The sequence below is a fragment of the Mesoplodon mirus genome, assembly GCF_964341445.2.
Source record: "Mesoplodon mirus genome assembly, chromosome: 5".
Classification (NCBI taxonomy): domain Eukaryota; kingdom Metazoa; phylum Chordata; class Mammalia; order Artiodactyla; family Ziphiidae; genus Mesoplodon; species Mesoplodon mirus.
The window spans coordinates 70,261,064-70,287,972 of record NC_138980.1 but is presented as its reverse complement, the minus strand read 5'-3'; the positions used below and the strand labels follow the sequence as shown (position 1 = coordinate 70,287,972).

At 41.4% G+C, this 26,909-nt stretch overlaps 1 protein-coding gene across 5 annotated transcripts in view; it reads left to right on the top strand.

Annotated features, from left to right (window-relative positions):
- Positions 1 to 26,909, top strand: part of LOC309805790 (uncharacterized protein) — a 460,110-nt gene that overhangs the window by 404,215 nt on the left and 28,986 nt on the right. For 3 of the 5 annotated variants that reach the window (XR_014294305.1, XR_014294306.1, XR_014294307.1), the window contains one exon: positions 18,988 to 19,077. The exons of the other annotated variants lie outside the window; for them this stretch is intronic. The gene's annotated coding sequence lies outside the window, so the exon portion shown is untranslated. The remainder of the gene's footprint in view (positions 1 to 18,987; positions 19,078 to 26,909) is intronic. 5 annotated transcript variants of the gene reach the window in all.

Below are 26,909 nucleotides of genomic sequence, written 5' to 3'. Positions count from 1 at the left end.
CACAGTTTATTTATCCATTCACCTGATGATGGATATTTGAGCTGTTTTCAACTTTTGTCAATTATTGCTTTATTTTGTTTTATTCTATATTTATTTATTTTGGCTTTATTTCTGCTGTAAACATGTATATACAAGTGTTTGTATGGACCTATTTTTCATTTACCTTGGTAAATGCTTCAGAGTATAAGGACTGCATCATATGGCACATGTGTATCTAACTTTGCAAGAAACTGCTGGACTGTTTTCCAAACTGGTTTTAAGCATAAAATATTTGGGATACTTATACTAAAAAAATTATTTGTCTATCTGAAGTTTACATTTTACTGGGTGACCTGTATTTTATCTGGCAGGCAATTCTATCCCCAAATAAAAGCCCAAGATCAGACCATTCTCTCGCAGATCAGGAACTGAGAAACTTTTTCTGTAAAGGCCCAGACAGTAATCAATTTCGTCTTTATGTGTTATATGGTTGTAGTTACTCAACTGTGCCATTATATTTTGATGATAGCCATAGACAATATATAAATGAATGAGCATGGCTGTGATCTAATAAAATTTTACTTACAAAAACAGGGGGCAGCTGGATTTGGCCCACTATGGTCAAACTATGGTCAGGTCATAGTTTGCTGACCCCTGTCTTAGATCCCTGATTCCCAAGGTGTGGTTTCTGTTATCAAATGCAACTTTGTGTGCCCAATGCACAGTGAGGCCAAACAGTAGTGAAATGTCAGAGTTTGTAGCAAAGAAAGCTTTATTGTAGGGCCATGCAAGGAAAACGGGTGGCTCATGCCCCCCACCACAAACCCTGAACTCCCCAAAGGGTTTCAGCAAAGCATTTTTTAAAGGCAAGGTGAGGGAGGGGTTGCTTGTTGCAGACTTCTTGGTGTTGGAATTGTTTGTTCTTGCAGCTGTCTTTGTAGGTCAGGTCACGATGTTCCTGTACATCTCCAGTAAGACAAATATTATTCTCTGTTCTGCAACTTTTTATCTCTATATGGATGGAAAAGTGTTATACCCTTAAAGGTCAGAGCCTTGAGAATGGGCTAACCTGTATATTTCAGGCTGTAGGCAACATTCTTAACTTGAAGCAAAAGCAATAGAATACAAAGATTAAAGTAAAAGAAACAGATCTAATATGGAGTCAGATTTGTTCTTCCCTATTATAGTTCCAGGATCAGGAGCATGAGTATCACCTGGGAACTTGGTAGAAAAGTAAATTCTCTATTTCTACCTGAGACCTATCAAGCCAGAAGCTCTACGGATGGGTGGGGCTCAGCCGTTTAAGCCCCGGGAAGTCCTGATGCACACCATAATGAAAGAACCACTGCTCTAGAGTCTTAGTTCCCAAACATGGATGATCATCAGAATGCCTGGGGCACTTCTTAACTATAGACATAGGTTTTTCCCTTTCATCACTTTAAATATGTCCTGCCACACTCTTCTGGCTTGCAGAGTTTCTGCCGGAAGATCAGCTGTTAACCTTATGGGGATTCCCTTGTATGTTATTTGTTGCTTTTCCCTTGCTGCTTTTAATATTTTTTCTTTGTATTTAATTTTTGATAGTTTGATTAATAGGTGTCTTAAGGTTTTTCTCCTTGGATTTATCCTGTATGGGACTTTCTGTGCTTCCTGGACTTAATTGACTATTTCCTTTCCCATATTAGGGAAGTTTTCAACTGTAATCTCTTCAAATATTTTCTCAGTCCCTTCCTTTTTCTCTTCTTCTGGGACCCCTATAATTCGAATGTTGGTACGTTTGGTGTTGTCCCAGAGGTCTCTGAGACTGTCCTCAATTATTTTCATTCTTTTTTCTTTATTCTGCTCTGCGGTAGTTATTTCCACTATTTTATCTTCCAGGTCACTTCTCTGTTCTTCTGCCTCAGTTATTCCGCTACTGATTCCTTCTAGAGAATTTTTAATTTCATTTATTGTGTTGTTCATCGTTTGTTTGCTCTTTAGTCTTCTAGGTCCTTGTTAAACATTTCTTGTATTTTTTCCATTCTATTTCCAAGATTTTGGATCACCTTTACTATCATTACTCTGAATTCTTTTTCAGGTAGACTGCCTATTTCCTCTTCATTTGTTTGGTCTGGTGGGTTTTTACCTTGCTCCTTCATCTGCTGTGTATTTCTCTGTCTTCTCATTTTGCTTAACTTACTGTGTTTGGGGTCTCCTTTTCGTAGGCTGCAGATTTGTAGTTCCCATTGTTTTTGGTGTCTGCCCCCAGTGGGTAAGCTTGGTTCAGTGTGTTGTGTAGGTTTCCTGTTGGAGGGGACTGGTGCCTGTGTTCTGGTGGATGAGGCTAGACCTTGTCTTTCTGGTGGGCAGGACTGTGTCCGGTGGTGTGTTTTGGGGTGTCTGTGAATTTATTATGATTTTAGGCAGCCTCTCTGCTAGTGGGTGGGGTTGGTTCCTGTCTTGCTCGTTGTTTGGCATGGGGTGTCCAGCACTGGAGCTTGCTGGTCATTGAGTGGAGCTGGGTCTTAGTGTTGAGACAGAGATCTCTGGGGAAGCTCTTGCCGATTGATATTACATGGGGCCGGGAGGTTTCTCATGGACCAAAGTCCTGAACTCGGCTCTCCCACCTCAGAGGCTCAGGCCTGACACCCGGCGGGAGCACCAAGACCCTGTCAGCCACACGACATGAAACTGATATGAAATCGTGCTACTGCAAAACTGGCAGACATTCTTTCCTGCTCTTGACTGAAAGACTCTCCACTGAGGATCTGGGGTATCTTTTTTTTTTACACTTCACTGGATTCATCCACAGTAAATAATAATAACCATGATGATGATGATGATGATGAAATATGTGGTGTCTCTTGATAATCCAAAGATTTTCTCATATGAAATCCCTGTAGTTCTTCCCAGTTCTCAGTTTTGTCTCCAGTGGTGCTAACTGGCAGAAGCACCTCTGCGCTGCTGTCTCTGAGGGCTGCCGCCTGCCTTCACCCTAGCCTAGCAGCCCCTTAGCACCTAGGAAGTGGATCACGAAGCCCCAGCAGCAGCCCAGATCTGCTCCAGCCACTTGCGTGCACCTAAGAGTTTTACATACTTTAAATGTGAGTATGTAATACTCGTAAGAACCCTTTAAGGGAGATGTCATTTTTGTCAATTAACAGGTAAGCAAACTTAAGAGCAGAAGAATAAGTTGTTTGCCTTCAGATGACATAGCTGATTAGTAAACTAGCAGAGATTTGAACTGAGATCCATTCAGTTTTAAAATCTTGTCTACCACACATTTCTTCTCTTTAGTTTCTATATAACTGAGTAGATAACAATTGAGTAGCTATTAATAATAATACAATAAGTATAATAATAATTTTTAAATTCATGTTTTTATTAACTTTTACTTATCCCAATTGATTTTCTTTCTACCTCAATGGAGTATAATCATTGTAAACAACTTCTAAAATGTCAAAGTTGGAAATAGTCAAAGAAAGCCCAGTAAGACCTTGTATACTTGAGTGCTAGTATTTATTTTCTTTTACTGGAGCAATGCAAAATTTCTTCTACCCAGTTATCTTGGGGTCTAGAGACAAAATAGTGGTCAAGACCATGGACAATTCCAGGCTCTACCGCTTGAAAACTGCATAATTTTGGACAGTCTCAATCTCCACATTTGTAAAGTGGGGATAAAAGTGGCATTTATTTTATGGGGTTTTTGGCGAGATAATAACATATGAAAAGCATTGGCCTATTCCTAGCACATAATAGGCATTCAGAGAATTTTATTTTCCCTTTCTGCTTTCTTTCTGATCTAGTTTGCCACTATTTCTAAGCTCCTATTTGATAAACATGACAGGCAAATACACTCATAAATTTGAAACTCTGTCCCACTACATATACATATATGTGTGTTTAAATATACGTGTGTGTGTAAATAAAATTTTTCTTTAGTTTTGTGGCATATAAAAATGCTGTTATCTAAATCCTTTCTGCCATTTTTGTGAGTAGAAAATCTCTCTCCAAATATTTCCTTTTCTATTATTTCAGTCAGCAAGACGAATAGACTAAGGAAATCACAGCCAAAAAACCCAAAACAAACAAAACACACACACCAGGGAAGACATTGTATGTCAATCAAAAACAGAAAGAAGGAGTCTTGCTCATCTGAGAGCCCCTAAAATCTCCTTGAAGATTCTTTCAAAAAAGAAAAAAAAAAAAAGCATCTTTTTCATTAAGAATGCAGGAGAAACACCCATGTCCCTCTCACCCTCTCAGCCAGATACAGAACTAGCTGATGCTCCAAGGGCATCATTAAGTTAACTGAGGAAATATCACTGACAGGTGAGCCAGACTGGAAGGTTTTCATGTTCTGGGCAGCTCTCCACCCAGTCCCTGCTCCACTTCCTACGAGCACCTGCCAGATCACAGAAATGGAGCAACTGAGCTCCTCTCAGGAGCAGCTTCGAGATCAAGCCAGGCATGTTGAAAGACCCAGCCTACGCTCAGGGCTCCTGAAGCGGTCTTTTGCCATTACCAAGAGGCACCACTCTTCTCCATGGAGCCTTTTTGCAGCCCAGGCATTCCCCCAACTTTTAGTAGGCCAAAGGGAGATTTTGAGCTTGCAGTATTAAGATTTTCTTTAGAGAATTAGGAAGAGGTGACAGCATTGAATAGCCCTCACTGAGTCATCGGTCTTTGTATCTTCACGTGTAATAGCTACCATGTATTTGGTGTTGACAGATGGGGCACTTTTTATACATTATCAAATTTGACCTGGATAACAACCCTACAGGATAGTTATTATTATCATCTTCACACCGCCCCTGCTCCATGAGTACGTTCGGAGAACCTCAGTGTGGCAGCACTCTCTTGTAGCTCTGCATCCCCACTGCCTAGCATGGTGACTCAAGGTATGTTGGTTGTTGAACCGAATTGAATGGATTAAGCTCATTAGCCCTCTTCTTATTATGGGCTCCCCACCTAGCCCAGATTCCCAGACTTAACAAATCATTAATACCAAGAAGACGTTCTCAACATCCCCCATGTGTCCATTATTAATTTCTTGGAAGGTTTGTACAGGGCAGAGGGGACCACTCTGCACCCTGCCCACATAGCCTTGAGCTCCAGTGGATGACAAAGGCTTCTGACCATTACCCACCAAGGACATGCATTTTCTGGAGTTCCTTTGACAGGGTCCTTCTGCACTTGGATTCCACTATCTGTTAATGTGTCTATAAAGCTCTACTAATGTCCCATCATAGGGCAGGCCTCGCTGGGTAAGGAGTGGAGATGTCTGATTAACGTTAAGCAGACATATGAGATTCTATCTTAGGTGCATGACTTGGTTCCTTAGTGACCTCATAGCAGAGCTGAAGCTACATGATATCTCTCAATAGCAGTTGTCCATATGAGCACCTGTCCCTGGAGGAAGAGCTGCTGACATGGCAGAAGATCCCAGGCCCCTCCATCTGGTCCTTGACCATCCTCTCCATGTCTTTGCCTCTGCATGGCTTCTTTGGAAGAGACTGAAAGAACCTGTGGTAAAGAGAGAGTGGAAGAGGATCCTTATTAGCTGTGCCAAGCTGAAGCTCTTCTGATTCCCCTTGCCCTGAATTTGAGAACCCTGAATGGAGAAGCCCTGTTTGCATTGCTTTGTCATTCAGTTCTGTCAATGCCATTTACCCTGGTTTTGTGGGACTCATGGACTTCAGTTACCTCAAAGGCAGTAGAATAGGAGTGGAACATGGTAAAAATTACAAAAAGAAACTGAGCTTGGAAATAATGGATTAAAATTTGTTGGAAAACACAATGTTAAGATGTGTACTTCTACACCATATACACATCCAATGTGAGGACGTGTACGTGCACACAGCCTGCAGGCACAGGTGTAGAATATGCATGTGAGGTCATCATCCCATGACTCAGTACATACCTGCCATGTCCAAGGCCAGGAGGTTAGAGTCAAGGAGCAATTCCCAGTCACCTTAGTGTGTCTCAAATAAGCAAAAAAAGCAGAGACATCCTCAAGAGTTTCTTACATGGCCAGGGGAAGGGAGACTGGATTCGAAGCTTGACGATAGCACATCAAGGAGGGTTTAGCAGGCATCCAGGCACACAGTAAGTGCTGAGTACAGTGACAACTTACTCCATCTCTGAACAAGCAGACAGAATCACTCTGGCCCCAGGTGTGGCATTTTTGTGAAAAACGGGGTCTCAAATTTACTACTTGGCAGAAGGTTGCTTCACAGCATAATTGGAGACAGAGCCCACAAAGGTGACAAAACTAAATGAGCTGATCCACTACCTGAGAAGTTTTTGACCTTGTCCATCCCCCTTGGAAGAGCCAAGTAAACACCAGTCTCCTGGAGACAGCAGAGCTTTCATGAGAAAGGACTCTGGAAGCTGCCACTCAGAGCCACCAGAGCCCTTGAGATTTACACAGCAGAGAAGGAAAACAAGTCTCCTTCCCATTGTGTGGCTTCTCCACCCTGCTCTGTCTGGATGTGCCACACACCCCCTCCTACCTTTCCATTCTGCTTATACTAGGGAAGAAGCCCAGTCCACTCAACAGGCATTTATTTACTGAGCACCTTCTGTGTGCCAAGTGCTGCGCTTACCCATATATCCTTGCGCCCCCAGCTGAGGGCATGAGTCACCAGTTCAGATCATGAAGGATTATTAACTATTTTATTAATAACAACTGCTTCATACATATCTAAAATGTGCCAGGCAGTGAGCTAAAGAATTTTATATGTGTCATTTCAGTTAATGGTCCCAACGATCTAGTGAAGTCAGACCTATTATTATATGTGGGGCTCAAATAGGCAAAATAGCTTATGGACATAGAATTAGCAGGTGGTGGAACTGGGTGTGAACTCAGGCTCCAGAGTCCATACTTCAGCCAGATCGCTAAGGAGAGGTGAGCCAGGTAGCAAAGTGGGAGTGAAGCCTGTTTGTGCCTTGGTCAGAATCTGGGCAACATCGGTGCTGAAGTGTTGATGACACATGGCTTTCTGGAATGGGACCATGGCAGGCAACAGAAGAGGGAGGGATGTGGGAGTGTAGCTTTTGCTCCAAGAACTCCCTACAGGCCTCTATGTTCCTCCAAACTCTAGCTGGGCCACCCAGGCCAGGAGCTTTGCTATTACACAAACCTCTGTTCTGTTGCTTCCCAGACCAGTGACCCTGGACAGCTTCCTTAGCGTCTCTGGGCCTCAGTTTGGTTCTCTATGGAAGGAGTTGATATTCCTCCTGCTTAAAGTGCATCAGAGGATTAAATGAGCGACCTCATTTAAAACAAAGTCCACCACAAAGTGGATGATCAATGAGAACTCACCAGATCATCTCCTCTTAATTCAAAGGATCCTGGCTGGCCTCTGAACCCAGATGTACTGTAATCATTCACTTATGCCTCTTTCCTGGAGTCGCACAGACTTGATCCATTCAGTTAATGTAATAATGCTGGCTCTGGCCTCAGAATGCCAGGGTTCAAATCCTGTCTCCACCACTTACTACAGTCTTGAGCAAGTTACTTGAATTCTCTGAGCCTTAGTCTTGTTATCTGTAAAAAGGGGATAGTAATGGTACGTACAATGTAGGGTTGATGTGAAGATTAAATGAGATAATCCATGTAAAGCAAAGTGTCCAGCACATAGTAAGCCTTCAATAAATAGTACACAGTAAGAGAAAAAAGCTATAAACCAATATTTATGCAGCATTGTCTGTGTGTCGGACACAGCACTAGATGCCAGGGATACTGTGGTAAATGAACTGACCTGGTCGCAGCCTCCCTGGAGGTCCCAGAGTCCAGAGAAGAAGACTCACAAACCAGTAAACCAAGAAATAAATCTAACATTACAAATTGTGGTTCAGCCTGGGGAAAAAAATGAACATAGTTTGGTAATAGAAAGTAACAGGTGGGACCTACCTTGTGAAGGTCAAGGCAGGTTGTGAAGTCTGAAAAATTCTGCATATTATAGTTCCCCTCTTCAAAATTCATCATGTTCATTAACATATTAAAGACTGAGAAATCTTCAATAAAGAAGTGAAGAAATCCATTTAATTTTGTTTAACCTAGGTTTTTCCAAATTGTTTTGACTACAGTAGATTTTTCCCTGCAGAAGACCTTTTAATCATCTTTTAAAAACTGTGTTTCCAGGTGTCACATTCATCCTGTGTTTCTTCAGTGCTATTGATTCCTTCTCTCTCTTTGAACTTCTTTCTTGGTGTATTTCTTCATGTCTCTTTGTTAGCAAACTGGTTTTCACTCTGTCTTTTGTGGAGGGGTGAAAAATGCTTTTCAATGGGCAGTGAATTCAGGTGAGCGGGCATCACAGCATGAAGGCTTGAGGGCATTTTCCCAGAGCCAGCTCGAGGCATCTGTACCTGGGTTGTGAGAGCAAATGTCCTGTTTAGAATTCAGAAGTGACAGTGAGGCCGTCAAGCCAGCTGGCAAAGATGTCCAGGGTATTCCCTGATGCGCACCAGCAGGTAAGAAGAGAGAGAAAAGAGATACAGAGCTTCCAACCTCAGTGTCACTCTCCAGAGTAAGTGAGGCTAATCCATTGCTGCTCAGCTTCACAGTGGAGCCTGGAGTAGGCAAAGAATGACCTTGGGGCACAGGAAAATGTCCTTGTGCACAAAATGTTTCATACTTCAAACTTGAGAGGGAACCAGAAATTCTACTATTTGTCTACCATGGGGAGGGCTTAATAAAATACCAGTATTTCCTGAAATTGAATTGCAAATATTTCATGAACTTGGCATCACATGGACCTGTATTTATATCCTGACACCACACTGAAGCTCTGTGACCTTACTTACCCTCTCTAAGCCTCAGATATCTCATCCATAAAGTGGGGCTACTGCCACGCACCTAATATGAGGATTAGCTGGGAAGGTGGCAAGTGCAGTGGCAGGCGCTTGGTAGGGTATTTTAAAAGGGCATTTTGGGGCTTCCCTGGTGGTGCAGTGGTTGAGAGTCCGTCTGCCGACGCAGGGGACACGGGTTCGTGCCCCGGTCCGGGAGGATCCCACATGCCGCGGAGCGGCTGGGCCCGTGAGCTGTGGCTGCTGAGCCTGCACGTCCGGAGCCTGTGCTCCGCGACGGGAGAAGCCACAACAGTGAGAGGCCCGTGTACCGCAAAAAAAAAAAAAAAAAAAAAAGGCATTTTGCCTCTCCTGCTCTTTGTGAGCCACAGTCAGCTGGTAACACCACCAGGGTGAGTAATTCACTAGATTAGTCCTATCACAGAGTGGGGGCAGGGAGCAATGGTGAGGAATAGAAAAAAGGATTTGAAAATGTAGGAACACTCAAATATCTGGAGCACGGGGCCGCCAGGGCTTGCACCCCACTGGCTGCAAACAGTAGAGTGTGGAGGCCTTCGAGGCATATAGAGAAGGAAGGAAGTGTAGGGATGGTTATGGGAGGGCTCCAGGGAACACTTTGGTTCCCTGACACCATGGCTCAGAGCAAGACGTGGACCTGCAGTACACAGTGAGAGCCAAGGACCAGTTGTGTGACTGGCGGTGATGTTCTCCTCTGTGCCCGAGGCGGCCACCTGGTCAGCAGCAAAGCGCCGTCTTTCTCTTCCCGAGGATGCCGCAACTATTGGCACCGAGAAGTATACCGTGCAGGGCTTTAAAAGATTATCCCACTCAGCTTCCTCGTTACACAGGTAGATAAACTGAAATACGGGACAAAGACTGTTCTACTCGGTGGGACAGTGTAATCTAAGAAACCCGGCTCTTAACCCTCAGTTTCCTCTTTCCACTAGACCTAATACTATACACCAGGACAAATAAATAGCCTTGCATGGGGAAAACTTCCCTGCTAAGCTTTTGCTTTGGGAACTAGGAGTGTCTCAGTACCTGGCATAATGCACAATGCCAGCCAGTGTATTTGAGCCCAAATAAAAAGAAGGCATCTTTTTTTTTAAATTACTTATCTCCATGATATCATTTTATTTATTTATTTTTTTAAACGTCTTTATTGGAGTATAATTGCTTTACAATGGTGTGTTAGTTTCTGCTTTATAACAAAGTGAATCAGTTATACATATACATATATCCCCATATCTCTTCCCTCTTGTGTCTCCCTCCCTCCCACCCTCCCTATCCCACCCTTCTAGGTGGTCACAAAGCACCGAGCTGATCTCCCTGTGCTATGTGGCTGCTTCCCACTAGCTATCTGTTTTACACCACCAAAGAAGACATCTTTTATTCTTTCCCTTTGCTCCTTCCTCTTTTTGCCTTTTTTGAACATGGTGATGGTGCAGCGACCATTCTGTGATGCTGAGGATACTTTGAGGATGGGGCCAAGCACCAAGGAGGAAGGGGAGAAAAGTGGAAGGAGGCTGGGCCATTGAAAGCATCATGGAGCCACCATGCAGTCTGGACTGTCAACTGGGGGCTTATTTTACATGAGAAAAAGTCTCCATTTTACAGTGGGTGTGGGCGTGGGTATGGACCTATAATATAATGTCAGACAAGCTTGGCTACAAATTCCAGCTCTTTATGACTTTAAACAGCCTAGGTAATTTTTTTCTGGAATTTCCATTTCTTTATAATCACATAAATACTGATTGCCATTAATTACTCTGTGCCAGGAGTTGTGCTGCCTACTTTACATGCATCATAGAGCAAGTGTCACCTCCATCGTACAGATGAGAAAACTGAGGCTGAGGTTGGCAAGTAAGTTGCCTAAAAAGGAATTCAGACCTAAAATTATCTGACTCTGGACATCTATGTTCTTAAAACAACAGGTGTCCATACCAAATGGATGAAAAAGTTCTACATTAAGGTTTTTGGGGAGGATTATGTAAAATTGTGTACCGACTGGAACACAGGAAGCCCTCATTAAATGGTAGCTACTATAATAATTTTTAGATAAGGGTTTTTTAATTAGCTTTTATTTTATTTTTTGGTTTTGTTTGTTTGACTTATGAGACCTAGAAAAAATCTGTGGACAAAAAGGGAGTAATCCCAGAAGGTGAAGTGAAAGGATTAAGATAGGAGGGAATTTTTCCTCTGTTATTCCTGGCAGTGGCCAATTATTTATAGATGATTAGAAGCTAGTACTTTATACTGTATCTCAAGGCCACTCAGAAGGGGCCCTGGACTGGGAATAGTAGGAAATGTGTTCTAATCCCAGTGTATTAGTAACTCACTGTGTGAACCTAGACAAATCCCTTCCATTTTCTGGATTCTCGTTTTCTGCTCTGTAAAAGGAGATGGTTAGATTGGGTTATCTCTGAGGACCTCTTCCTGTTTCTTCTCTGATCATTTCACGCTCACACAGAATGGGCGAACCCCCCATAGAATACTTATTTCAATGAAGTCTTCAGTCCGTCATTTCAAGATACTATATATTCGTACTCACGACCTATATTAATTTCAAGGCCACTACTCATATATGTTAATTTTAGCATCTTATCACTGTATCATTTTTCCTTAACACAGGTACTACAGTTACTTCCAAAAATTCCTTTTAAGATATTAGAAGTAAGGAAAACTTACAGATAAAATCAAAGTATCAATAATCCTAAAATTCGACTTCCTTTCCAAATTATGTTTTGTTTAGACCGCTATAAAAAATGAATCAGTATTTCCCACCTGACAACAACACAAGGTGTTTACAAGCTTTCAGGATAAAGAAGAAGCAGCCCAAATTACACATGCATTCGTAGAAAGGCTGTAAATCACTTGAGTGACTCTGGCAGCTGTCCTAATAAAAGCTGCATTCTACACTCACTCTGGCCCATTATACATAAATTCCAAGATCCCAAGGCTCCCAAGCTGTCAGCAGCGGGAATAATTGTGAGGAAGATTCAGAGACAGTCTTGGGAAGATACCTATCCAGGAGATTGCTGGAAATTGGTGTTATCTTCTCAGCACGAGCCCTACATGCCCATCCCCAGAGGGCAGAATAAGAACCCATGATCCAAAGTATTTAGGAAAATATAGGGAAGAAGTTCCTAGTCAGCAGCTACTTATAGGCAGTGACTTTCTTGACATCATAAGGAGGCAGGTCACCTCTTAATGATGATGTTGAGGGATCAAACTTTAGGTAGAGGTTGGCCTCGATGAATGTCATCTTCCCTTCTATCAAGACTGACTAGGAGTACAGGCTTTGTTTGCATTACTGTTAACTAAACAGAGTTTGTTTGGATTTCATTAGTTTCTCCATTAATGTCCTCTTCCTGTTACAGAGAAATCCAAGGAACCACACTGCACTTAGTTGTTATGCTTCCTTAGTTTCCTGGGGTCTGTGACAGTTTCTCAGTCTTTCCTTGTTTTTCATGACCTTAACGATCTTGAGGATTACTAGCCAGGTACCCTGTGAAGTCCCCCAAACTTGAGTGTTTCTGATGTTTTTCTCCTTGTTATATGACTGTTGTGGGTTTTCTGAAAGAATAATGCAGAGGTTAAAGAAGTAATATCATACCAGGGCACACGTGACATCACATGACAACACTGGTGAAGTGAACCTTCATCACCTGGTTAGGGTGGTGTTTGCCACATCTCTCCACTGCAGAGTTCCCGTTTTCCCATTTCCCTCTGTTCTTCAGACATGAGTCACTAAGCCTAGCCCACCTTCAGAGGGCGAGAGGGGACAGAAATTAAGCAGTAAGACCCATAAGTGGTATCTTTTTAAATTGTTCATTTGAGCTGTTTTTGCTGGTATTTAAAAGAACAATTTATTTTTGCATGTTGACCTTCCAGCTGACAACCTTACTAATTACACTTATTAATCTAAAAACTTTCTTTGGATTCTTCTGAAATTTCTAGGTACAAAATCATATCTATTGTGAAAAATGACTATTTTATGTCTTCCTTTCCAATCCTTAAACATTTATCTTTTTTTCTGCCTTATGACACGGACTTTCAGTATAATATGAAATCTACGTAGTGATAGCAAGTATCATTATCTCACTCTCAGAGAGAACGTTTTCAACACTTTACCATTAGGTATAGAAATAACCTATGTGATATTTAGAAAGTTCCCTTCTATTTCTGTTTTGCTAAGCGTTTTTATTATGAATAGATGTTGGATTTTAAGAAATCTTTTACTGTATCCATAAAATTGATCATATGTTTTTTCCTTTTTATTTTGTGAAGGTGGTAAAATATATTGATCAATTCCAAATGCAAAATCAACCTTGAATTCCTAGAATAAATGTGATCAAGATGTATTATCCCTTTTTTGTCTTGCTGAATTTGGTTAACAAATTTTTTTTTTAGAATTTTTGCAGCTGTGTGCATGAGTTATTATAGCCTCATTAAATGAGGTGGGAAGTGTTTCATTTTTTTTATCATCAAGAAGAGTTGTTATAAAAATTCTTGTATCCCTTTCTTAAATGTTTGATAAAATTTACATGAAGAGACACCTGAGTCTGCATTTTGGTGGTGGGGGTGAGGGGCAAGTTTTAAATTATGGATTAAATTTCAGTAATATTTAGAGGAGCATTCATATTTCTGTTTCTTCTTCTGTCAGTTTTGAAATTTATATTTTTCTAGAAATCTGACTATTTCATGTAAACGTTCAAATCTATTTACATACATTAGCTTATAGTATTCTTATCTTATGGTGTTCTTTTTTCATTTATGATGTTTGGTATTTGTGTCTGCTCTCAATTTTTTTAACTTGATCTGTCTCGTCATGGTTTATCTGACTTATTAGTCTTTATAAGACCAACTGTTTCTCTTTATTTTATTGATTTCTGCTCGTACCTTTATTGTTCACTTCCTTTTACTTTGGATTCAATTTACTTTTATTTTTCTAATTTTTTTGAGAAAACCTTTTGTTAATGCCTAGACTTCGGATTTTATAACCTTCTTCCTCCGCCCCACTTATATGTATTTCAGGCCGTTAATGTGTCTCAAATACACCTTTAGCTTCATGTTACAATTCTGATGTTATTCTTTTTTATTATTTTGTTTAAATATTTTCAGATTTCTACTATAATTTCCATATTGACCCATGATTTATATGGAACCATGCCTGCTAATTTTGAAACATATGGGGATCTGCTAAGACACACACACACACACACACACACACACACACACACTTTCTGCTTGTTCTCAGTGGGGAGGTTGGTCTTTAATCTCTCATTTTCAGAAGCAGAATTCCCTTTCCTCTTTATTTTTGAATACTTTGTAAAGACTTACTTCTCAATGAAGCTTTCTCTAATCATCCCCATTCCATTCTCTTCCCTCAGCATATCCTGTCTGGTTCTGTACTGCTCAGTCTGCTCCTGTATTTCCGACAATGGGAGTTATGCTTGCATCTATGCTTCTTCCCACATACACCCAGGACACTGTATTTTAATTCATCCATTCCTCACCTCAGCACCTCACATGTAGGGGGAAATGCCACGGATATATTCCAGCCCCTGGCTGACAGGTTAGCCTGCCACTGGTCATGCCTCTCGAGGGGACATCAACCACTGCCTGCTGGTAGAGATATGGTGGTCAATGGTCAGTGACTGACTTTGATGCAGTTACCCCACCAGACACACAAGTGGCCACTCTCACAAGAGTAGGAGTGCTTGTTTTCCCACCTGGCTTCTCTCCTTCTATATCTGGAGCTCTGGCTTTGTTATCTGAGTTCAGAAGCCTTGATTACTGTGGAACAAGATGGGTCTGAATCAAGCGTTGGCCCTTCTGGAGCTCAGATGAGGCACCTAAAGGAGATTCTGTCAACTTGGATTCTTATCACAATTGTTTAGAGAGAAAAATGAGGGTGTTTGGGAGTGATTTAGCTGTGTGGATTGTGGTGACTTGCCTTGCTACTGATTTTATATATTCAGGGGTCTCTAAAGTGATTGTTCTGGGAATGGTCAACCACCACCACATTGATTTCTATGAATCTGATGGTATCTGGAGAGGGTCCAATCCTGCTTGGCAGAATACATTGGGAAGTGAAGTGGCAGGCCCTTTCTAATAAGGCTCTGAGAGCAGAATGTTGAATATGGAGGAGTAAGGGAGGGAGGTGGCGGGCTCAAAGCAGATTGCTTTAAACACAGCCAGCATGGTCCACTTATGTGTCCCCTTTACTTCATGTGCAAATCCAGTCCTGTCCTATGGTTGGACATTCATTCCCCACCGCCCCACCTGCCCCGACCCTGGGATCCTGGATGCTAGGATAAGAGGGGCCCCAGAAAATTTTAGTATAAGAGGTAATTACTTAGTCCTAATACCATTCTTATTTGAGTTTGTATTTGCACATGAGAAGAAATATATGTATCAGTAAAAAAGGTAAACGTATTAGCAGTGATTATCTTCTGGTACATAGAGCATGGGTTATTATAATACTCCACAATTATTATTATTATTATTTTTTTTTTTTGCGGTACGTGGGCCTCTCACTGTTGTGGCCTCTCCCGTTGCGGAGCACAGGCTCCGGACGCACAGGCTCAGCGGCCATGGCTCACGGGCCTAGCCACTCTGCAGCATGTGGGATCTTCCCAGACCGGTGCACGAACCCGTGTCCCCTGCATCGGCAGGCGGATTCTCAACCACTGCGCCACCAGGGAAGCCCCATAATTATTTTTTATATTCAGAAATATATTGGTATGGCCAAAAATATATTTCAGTAAAGGACTATGTCCTCTGACTCAATGGTCCACCTCTTGGAATATATCCTAGGTTAGTAATTTAAAACACAGGAAATATGGTTATGTATAAACATGATGATCTATAACAAACTAGTTTTTGTAACAGTGAATGAGCTATACTTTTAAAAAAATCTAAATATGCAGTAAAAAGGATATATAGGATTATATAAATGTTGACCCAGTTATAGTGTGGACTATTATGCAGACTTTAAAAACATTTTTAAAGGGTTTTAAAGATTTGGGAGAAAGCACAGTGTGTACTGTGAAAAGAAAAATGTGACGTTCAAACTTTCTTCACAATATAATATGTTTTAAATATAATTATAATTCTGTAAAATATACAGAAAAATGTTCAGTAGGTAGCTTTGGATGGCAGAATACTGGATGACTTTCGCATATTTTTTTCCTACTTCGTTTAACTTTTCCGTAGTGAACATGGTTTATATACACATATACACACACATATCCACTGAAAAATTCATATCAGAAGGAGCTTTAAACCCTGGGAGTTAGAGGTTTGCTTACTTAAACTCTGAGGAGAGCAATCGAGGCTTAAATGAATATAAATTTTTATGTTCATGTAATTTTTTCCCTAAATTCAACATTAAATGCTTATGCAGTTATTGAACCAATATCTAGAATAACCTCATCAATTATTTGAAAATCATGTTAAATGGAAATGCAAAGGCACACAACTCAAATGAGCCAGAGGGTCTGAGGTCAGATGTTATTCCATCTTCAGAAGATGATACTCCATCAGGTGCATTAATCAGCCTCTGTCTTTCTCTGAATAAATGCTTATTCTGCTCAGAGACCAAGTTCTAATTTGATCCATTCATATTTGAGGGGGTTGGCATTTATAATTCATTATGGGCTTTGGCTTATTGCTACATTCCTCACATTGCCACCAGACTGTACAACTGTGAGAGGCATGGTTCTCTGTGTTCAGCACATCCTGGAACACTCCATGCAAGCCGTCTTGAGAACTGTCCTCTAGGATGTATTTTCCACATAGCATTCTAGTGGGCAATGCCCCCTGGAGTAGCAGGGTCCCTGAATTTTACACAAATTCCTGCTGTACTTGACTTCTCACCTCTCTTCTCCCATCTAACTTCATAATTCAGTTGGGAATTGTTTATATTAACCAGAAACTGAAATAACGGTCAATATAGACATCAGAGGAGGAAGTGGAGGTAGTTAAAAATGTGGAGAAATATGACAGTTCTTACCCAAATCAGATTCTGTAATCCTTAAAATAGCAAGTGTTTTAAGCTTCACTTCCTAAATAGAGGTCTACTGACTCTACTGTTATGGGAAATTGTGATCAAATCAATACTGTATATTACTAATATTATATTGTAATGTGCCAAGTTTGAATGGGAACAGTAGGTTTAAAGCAGGGTCATTAGTTTGATTGGCTAAATTGTTTAAGTGGCTGCACATTATGATTATAGTATATATGAAGATTCAATCAAAGCTGAGCTCCTGTCTCCCCCAACACCCCAAAAAAGAAACAAAGGGTAAAAGTCTTTTTTTAAAAAGAGTGTCTTCATCAGGGTGGCTAGTCTCATCCATGCTGCAGTAGAATAATATCCCCCCCCCCCACGTCTTAGCCTTACAACAACAAAGGTTTGTCTCTCACATCAGTCTGATGTGGATGGGGGACTTCCTGAGTGATTTTTCTACAGGCAGTGGCTCAAGGACCAAGGCCTCTTCCATCCTGCTGTTGCACCATCTTGGAGTCTTTTGCTTCTGACTGTTCAGATAGATGACAGAGAGAGGTACCAAAGGGAAAGCACTCCCATTCTTAATTCATATGACACCCCCCCAAAAAATAGATGTTTAGTTACTGGCTATTCAGTGAGGAGTTACAGCCTCTGCCACAGGCAGGGAGTGAATTGTTGCATTCTAGCTGGAACAGTTTGTTCCCATCAGGGAGCTCATGTACCTCATGTGGCAGCTTGGTACCTTCTGGGCTCCTGTGTGAGTCCCCCAAAGAGAATGAATCTGTCTACAGGGCTAGTGAGTTCCTGACATGAAACTCAGCTATCCTTTCAACCATAGCCCACTTTGGTGACATTTTCTTTAAACTAACACATACATTCATTCCCCAGGACATGTGCGTATCCGACTTTCCCGTTCCCTTGAGAACTGAGGCATCCACCTCTGCTCCTTTCTGCCAGGACGACCCCTCTACTCTAACTCCAAACCCTACTTGTTGAAATCCTTCCTTTTTTAGGAAACATTTTGAATGATGCCACTTCTTTTACAAAGTCTCTGATCCTATCAATTAAATGTTCGTTTATTTAACAGATATTATTGAACATTTCTTAAGTGAGAAGCACTGTCTTAGTCCCTGAAGAACTAGTGTCAAACAAAATAGATAAATTCTGTCATCTTGTGGAATTTTATCTTCCAGTTGAAAGAGACAAGAGTAAAGAAAGTAAAGGTTTTTAAAATCACCAATTGTAGTAACGGCTGGGAAGAAAAGAGTATTGTGACAAAGGGAGGTGGACTGCCTTAGTTTGGACAGAAGCCTTTTTGAGAAGGTAACACATGGGCTGACACTTGAATGTGTGCACTTCCTTCGTCCAGGGCTCATGGCAGAGTGTTTGTACCACTTATAAAATACTTCTCATAATCTACATGATATGTTTTCCCTCTACCTCCTGGCCCAATATGGTAGATTATGAGCTTCCTGAGGGAAAGAACTACATCTTATGTATCCCTTTCATTGAAATAACTTTAAATTCTAGTTTCTATTTATGACATCTAATCAAACGGCTAATACCTAACATAGTGCCTGGCACTTAATAGTCGCCTAATAAATGGAAACCTAGCTTACTGAACACACACACACACACACACACACACACACACACACAGAATAAGTGTTCAGACATGGGTGTTGGATTGAAGAGAATTGAATTGACTAGACATCATCAGAAGTAACCCACAATGTTAAAAACAGACAGTTTCCTCAGGTCTAGCTTGACAGTGAGTCAGCCTCTCTGTGGCATCTCTCAAGTCATTTTGAGAGTCATCCCCACTTTCTCCGTAGGTCACTCTGAGCACACAGCTAGCCCAAAGGAATTTCTTGGCATCCAAGCACATTTCCTCATGCAATTTAGTGGCTAGGGCTCATGCTTAAAAGAATAGGATAAAATATATTCTCCTACAGAGCATGGCATCTTGTCGAAGAGTGAATATGGAGTGCACCAGACTGCTCTAGCTGCCAATAAGTACAGTCCTGGCCAGTTTCTAGAGTACTGAGTGGAGAAGGCCACACTGGACTTAACACCCTTTGCTGTTACAAGGCAAACGGTATAATACTACTTTTACTATTATTATCGCTGTTGTTATCATTTTCCCGAGCAAAGCCCTTGACCTGTCTTATTTCTTTTCATCCTCCCAACAGCCTTTTGAAATCAATTCTATAACCTCCATTTTCCATAATGAAGAGCTGAAGTTTCACCAAGTTAAGAAACGTGTCTAGCTGGCAGAGCTGGTAAGTGGTAGAGCCGTGTTCGGAAGTCTCATTCCAGAGCCCATGTGTGTCATTGAAACTCTAAGACAGACATTGTTCTATTAATTAACTTGGCACTGCCTCTCCTGTGTAAGGCAGGGAACATTTCCCGGGACTTCCTTCGCCATGTGGTCCTGAGTTAGGGCCACCAGAGAAACTTATATGAGATTTGGGAAGTGGAAGTGAAGCAGAGGCTGTCCTCTCAGAGGGGGAGCAGTCAGGCACGATGACGAATGATGCCCAGGTGCCTGGGAAGCCTCAGCCAGCCCCTGCTCTCTTCCTGTTGCTCGTGCAGTTCATCTCTTTCTGCCACCCAACAGCAGCCTCAGGTGCACTCCCACATGGTTGGTCACCGGCTGCAGGTGAATTCCTAAGGGGCAGCTGATTCTACAGAGCAGGAGTTTCCCAGCCCTCTCCAAGAACTTCCCCTTTGTAGCCCTTTGTTGACAGCCAGGTGCGCACAGCTTCTCATGTTTTCCTACAAGCTCTGACCTGTCCGCCTTCACCAGTGTGTCAGGTGCATGTGGCTTGTGACTCTGATTCTCTGACGCCTACTTCAAGGTTTTAATTTTCCTATATCACCATTTGTATGAACAATGATTCTTCCACTAAATCCTTTATTCTCATAATAGTTGTAGAGGCTCTGTTTTCATGATTGACCCACATGTGAAATAGAAATGATAATGATAAGACCACCACTCCCTGCAATGTAGCAGATGCCTCATGCTAAGGGCTCTGTATGCTTTACCTGGTGATTATGCTTTCTTACATGAGGCCATTTCTGAGTTATGCTGGCCATTCTTCTGGCAAAGAAAAGGACTGGGTTTATAAAAAGTAATTTATGACTAAGAACCCCAGCAAGGTGACTTTCTCAAACACATAGGACTTCGGTGCTGTTGTGCCTGCCTGTTTAATTGCCCTCTTTAGTTCTCTAGTCTCTCAAAAGGATTATTTTCATGAGCTCTGAGTGACTTAACTCATATGGTGACGTGTATCCTTCATCTGCTGCAACTGAGAGGCGTTAATCAGCGCACTCACAAGGTGACTCACCAGGGATGTTCTTGCCAAGCAAGGATTGGGTGTTCAGACAGCCCCCATGTCAGAGTGAATGTAAGCCTCTGATTTCACTTCACCTCCTTAAAAATCTTTCCCTTTCAAGAATCGCTCTCCAGTTCCAGCTCCACAAGCTGTGTGATATTTTTATGCCAAAAATTAGCCTTGCAAAGGGCAAACTTTATCATTCTTTCCAAAGGATGACCATAAACGGTTCATGCAAGGACGATGAAGCTCTTAATGCCATCGTTATCAATTCGCCTTCTCATACCAGCACCCTGATCCCATCTCTTAAGTGTACGTATCACCACACATCCAGAGGCAGGAAGCTATATGCAGCTCTTCTTTATTTGACCACTGCAGTGAGTCACTTTGTGTGCACCGATAGGCCTTCAAAGCCTTGCCTGCAAAAAACTCTCAATTCCCAATAAGTGGGTACCATAGCCACCTGTACATTCCACTTTTTGAGAAGTTAAAAAGCCTACCTTATAAGAATAGCTAACCCTCATCTGACCTCATAGAATGGAGGGATGCAGGATTCAGGCCTGGGACATTCATAAGGAGCTGCCTGTGGTTATAGGCATAAGAGGGACCGATGATTCTGAAAGTGGGTACCCCACAACCCCAAGGGATAGTGTAATGAAGTGTCTCCTGCTCCCCCAAGTGACTCCTTGACACTATTCCTTGATCCCTGTAAGTCCATAGGTCCAACAATTAGCTCGCTACCTTACACAAAGAGAAAACTCAATAAAGTGGTAGATGAATGAATGGCAAATGAAAAAAGTCCATAGGAATCTATGTGTGAGAGGACTAAGGCTTTTCTTCAAGGGGAAGTAACTTGGATCACAACATAGCAATAAGCAGAGTTTCAAGGGACTTGGGTGCCTGTTTATAAATTGTGTCTTTTAGAGTAGGCTCCATCTGTACCCAGTGAAAATATGGCCCTCACGACTTCCTGCATCCAGAGATACGGACAGATGGTGGCTAGAGGGACCAACTCAGCCACTTAGCTGGCTTCCTAGTACCAATCAGTGTACTACCTGAGAGATAGGTGTATTTCAGGTAGAGACCCGTGAGTTTGATGAGCAGACCATGACTTTATCGAGACCTTCATGTGACTAGATGTACCTGTTTACAAAACACCTCTCTGAGGTTCGATGTACTATATGTGATCAAAAGATCCATCAGTCTACCTACAGAATATGGGTCTTGCCTCATGGTCCTAACCCTCTAACCACCCGACTTCCCGTAGCACACCATTCCCATCTTCCTTGATTCGGTGTTGTCTGTAAGTACATACGCTTGAAATGAAAAATGGCAATAATGATGGTGATGATTGATGATGGTGATGCTGGTGAGCCTTTAAGAAGTGCTTGAAAGGCTAGGTACCTCTTTTAAAATTTGATCTCCATGCGGCAGCAGCTATTATTCTCATTTTACGGATGAAAAAACTAGGTCTTAGAGTAAACATCTTGTGAAGCTTAATTAGAGCTTCATTTGCTTACTTGGTTGATCCTTTGCACTCTGAGGAAAGCACCCTTATTTTCTCCTGTTTTCTGACTAATTGAAAATCAATTCTTTCTACAAAAGTCTTATAGAATACTTATTTTATATTTCCTTCACAATCCATAAGAAAAATGAGTTGAAGTTTGCTAAATTCCAATCCAGTTTTTCTTGGTGTAATTCAGATTGCTTCCTGGGAACATGTTGATCAGTAGCATAGTAGAGTAAAGGTGTTTTAAAGCCATAAAGATGAGCACAGCATAATTTTAACAGCAGCCACAGAAACATACACATAAAGCTATCTTAGAGTATTTAAAGCACTTATATTTCTAAAATCTAAATTATCCAAATAGCGTCATTAAAGAGGAAAACATATAAAACGTATAAAATTAAAGTGATTTTTGGAATAGCACGTATGGATTTTGTGACAAGCTGTGGGCTATGTCAGGAAAAGGTCATTTGCTGGTTCTTTTATAAATGATGCTGTTTGGGAATTCTTCCCAGGGTTGTTAGAGACGGATGCAGAACAACAGTTCTTAGTCTGCATCTCTTTGCCAAGTCTGTGGTCAGCGGGCTACATTTGCTCCCTGGTGGACAATGGATTTGAGCAGGAGCTGGGAAATTCTATCCCTTCATCTTACCTGCTTTTCCTCTTGGCTGAATGTAGGATGAGGACAACAATGCCAGCCCGTAGTGGTGTGAGGTGCTGGTGTAAAAGACAAAGCGATGAAAGACCAAAGGGATTTTCAAGGCTGGGGGTCCTCACAGAGTTTGGCCAGGATTCTGGCTCCCAGCCCACCTCCCACCTCCACTCCCTTACCTGATCCAGACCTGTAGCCCATTCAGAGAAATACTAGGGCTCAAGGCCTTCTTAGCTTTGGACTGGTTGTTCTGGTACAAGCATAACATGACTGAACTTCAGGACAGTGAGCAATTATAGATCTGCCAGGGGGCACATGCTAGAGAACTGCTCTTCTTATATTGTTTCAAACTAGGTCCTGGGGGCTTCCCTGGTGGCGCAGTGGTGGAGAGTCTGCCTGCCGATGCAGGGGACATGGGTTCGTGCCCCGGTCCGGGAAGATCCCACATGCCGCGGAGCGGCTGGGCCCGTGAGCTATGGCCGCTCAGCCTGCGTGTCCGGAGCCTGTGCTCCGCAATGGGAGAGGCCACAACAGTGAAAGGCCCGTGTACCGCAAAAAAAAAAAAAAAACCAAACAAAAACAAAACTAGGTCCTGGGGGCAGGATCAAGTTTTGTGAATGCCAAAGGGCCCTTGAGAATGATCAGCGTTTTGGTCTTGCCAAGCTGTTTTTAGGTCTAGCGTGTATTCCTTTTTCCTCCTGGTGACATGCCTTGGCTCTGTAGGCAGCCTGCCCAGATCATGGTTTGCCCCTGTCTGGTTCAGTAAGAGCTCACTGCAGGGCAAGCCAGCAAAGTGAAGAGCAAAGCAGCAGGCCTCAGGGGACCACACACCAGATTACTGGACAGTTTGACCAACTCTTCTAGGTTTCCTCTGTTTCTCCCAAGACATCTCAGAGATGTTTTCTGTCAGATTTATTTCACTGTGCCATCTTTATTTCAGCCATATTTTGTGGGTTAAGCTTTGTATTTAGGAAGCAAATGGTTTTCATGCTAATTTCTCCCCCGAAGGCTCTCTAGGCAGTGTATAAACCAATATTTGCTTTGCTCTGAGGTACAGGAATATGATCTTTATGCAAAACACATTAGCTTCTTTGGGCCTCTTTCCTATTTCCAATACACGTTTTTATAAACACATACCTGAAGAATTTTGGCAAATGTATCACTTTTCTTCTTTGTTCACTAGGTATTTGTTAGATTATCTCTAGTATTCAGTTAACTTTCAGTTGGCCAGAAGAAGAGCAGGAAGCTAGCGTGCTTTGGGAGAGTAATAGAGTTGAAGGGCTAATGAGATGATTGCCCTGAAGTTTCCTTGCGGTCCGACAGTGGACTTGTGGATGGGAGGCTGTGTTACAGATAGGTTATATATAAGGGTATAGAGCCGCAGAGCTGGATTTTAATGCCTGCTCTGGTACCCACTGAATATGTGACCTGGGCAGGCCTCCTAACCTCTCTTAAGCTTGGGGTTTTCAGAATATGGGGATTGATTATCCCTAGATCAGAGGGTTAGTGAAAGGATAATATGAATTTATATATATATATATATATATATATATATATATATATATATATACATATATATATATATATATACCAGTAGCATTGAATCCAGGATATGTTAAGTATTCATCCCTCCGTAGCTGTTATTACTACAAAGGACTTCAGTGAAGGGGCTGGCCAGTCTTAATACTATTATTGACTGAGACCCTGACGTCAGGACTTGTGTGAACCTGTATCCGGATTTACAATTGCAGGAAACTAAATATCAGCTTTCCAAAAAGCATTGAGTGGATCACTAAAGTCACTGAACAACTGGTTATTTTAATACAGAAAATTGCACCACTAAATAATATTTTGGTCTTACAACTTTCCTCAGCCAATTCTTAAATCACTTCTAAGACCATTACGTGGAGAAAGCCTTAGGTAATATTCTGGCATCTGTTCTTCCAACCTGTTTCTCCGCCCTTACCACCCTCTATTTACACACACACAGTATTACATAAAATCAAATGGGATGATAACATACAGAATATTTTGTAGCCCTTTTTTTTCACTGAGTGAAATATTGTGAATATTCTATTCTACCTAATTAATAGCTGTATGGTGTCAAAAGTTGACTTCATGACTGTTTGAAATTTATTTCCATTTTTAAAATATTCTAAGTGACACTTTGATGAAGATCTTGAAACATATATATGTGTACATATTGCTATTATGTTCTTATAAAAACTTCTAGATGCAGAAGTTTGGGGTTCTAGGATATACACATATTTTAGGGCTTTTGTTGCATCTTGTCAAATTTCCATCAGAGATACCAGATCAGTTTATACTCCTGTCCGGTGAATTCTGGTTTCTCCTAACCATTGTTAACTGTGGTATAGTCATTTAAAAAACTTGCCAACTTGAAAGATGGAAATAGTATATCAATCTTCTTTTAATTTGCATATCTTTGATTCTTTTCACACATTTATTGGCTCTTCCTCTTTAGTAAACTGCTTTTCCAAACTTTTTCTTTATTAAAAAATTAATAAGTTGTGGGATGAAGTTGGGAATATAATATCTTAACATATTTTGTTGGCTTTCAGGACTGAAAGTAAAGTAAATGTAACAGCAATGATAGACAGTTGCTTCTTCACAACAGAAACTGTTGCCCAGTAGGACACAGTGATCTCGGGAGATGCTAAGTGTGTGTGGACGTCTGACAATGGTTAGAACAAGGTCTTCTAATAGTAAAGTCATGATAATTAAGGATTTAGCCCCCAAATAACTACCATGAGACAATGAACGAAAACTCCTCCGTCTTAAAATATAAAGGTTTATTATGGCTCACCTAGAAATGCTACCTAGACCAGTTTCCAGATTTTTTTCAGGAAATCTGGAAAGACATTACTGCAAATCATACTTGTAGAACACTAAGTTAATAGTCATACAAAGACACTCAGAAGTTCAGAGATATATAATATATAGGAAGGTCATATGTATTATATATATAATATATGAGAATATAAAAATACAATATATAAGGAGATATATATATATATATATATATATATACACTTATATATGTATCTACAGAGAGAGAAAGAGAAAATGTATGAGAAGGTCATTCTTACATCATTTCTGTTTCTGTATTATAGTAGGTGTTTCACAAAAGCTGTTGTATGGATGGTGGTCATGGTGACTTTCATTCTTAACTTGCCTCTAGGCTTAGCATTTAAAATGAAAACCTATGAAGGAAACTTCTACCATAAGATAATGGGCCCTGGAGATCAGAGAGAGCCCACCCATGTTCAGACCTCATTAAGGCTTATAAATTCACCCTTCCTGGGCCCAAATGATTTAAAGTGACAAGTCCTGGTTTGTGAGTGAGCATGTGTAAGAGTGTGTGAGAGTGTGTGTGTGTGTGTGTGTGTGTGTGTTTAGAGGAGCACATGGGAAAACCCTTGATTATAGGGTCACAGCTCACAACTCTGAATCAAGGGCCAAGAGTTGCAGAATGGATGCTTAAAATGAGAAATTGTCCATAGAATTTGAGAAATGTAGTTGCAGTTTAATTTGCTTCTCCTTCTAAGATCCAAGGACAAATAAAACACTTGAGTACCTCACCCACGTGAAACAGGCCCAGTGCTCATACACACACACACACACACACACGTGCACACTCTTGAACACACTCCTCTTATCCCTAACATAAAGGCTCCATCTTTCACAGCCAGCTCTCATGCACACTTCCCTGGGAGGTATATAGGTCACAGATACCTTCTCTGACCCTGCTCTTCAGCTTCATATCATGACCTTAAATCCCTTCTCCTTCAGTTTAAAGAGCAACATGGTAAAGAGGTGGACAATTTCTGCTTCAGAGCCTGACAGATAAGGATACAGTCTGACCTCTGCTACTTACTAGCCCTGTGACCTGAAAAAAGTTACCAAAAGAAAAGAACAGTTACCAGCTTCCTGTTCAGTGAAAAGAGCATAAAAATAGCATCACCTTCCCAAGCTAGTCATCTGTACTAAATGCAATAAAATGTGCAAAGAATTTAGCAAGGTGGCACAAAGTAAGTGGGCAGTAGTTGTAAGCTCTCCTTGTGGTTGTGACTGAAACTCTCCCAAATAGAGAGATTCTGCAGTTAATGAAATATTGGCTCTGAACTTCACGCAGAAAGGAGGGTGAAAGAAGGGCAGAGGTTTGTAGTGTTTAATGATAAAGCAAAATTGCTAGACACCGCTGTAGATTCTTTCCCTCAGCTCCTTTCTGTTGCTTCCAGCTGGTTCTCAGAATAAGCTATGTGTGTGTGCCTAGTTACATTTCCACTTAAAAATAAGGCAAAGCCACTTTCCTATTTCATTTTAAGACCTGAACAAGGGAGAGAGAATCAGCTGAGGAAACAATGGTGCACCCCAGGCAGAAGGAGCCTGAGTCATCCTCTCTATTAGGCACAGGGCCCTCTGCTGGAATTCTGGCCCCCTACAGGCACCTCCTGGCGCCAGGAACAAGGCAGCTCTGAGCCAAACCCACCTCTTCTGCACTGAGGCAAACATTCCAGGCTAATGTAGTTATCAGATCCTTCATCTCATCTGTGAAAGGAAAGAATGTAACAATATTAAATATTTTTCCTTTTT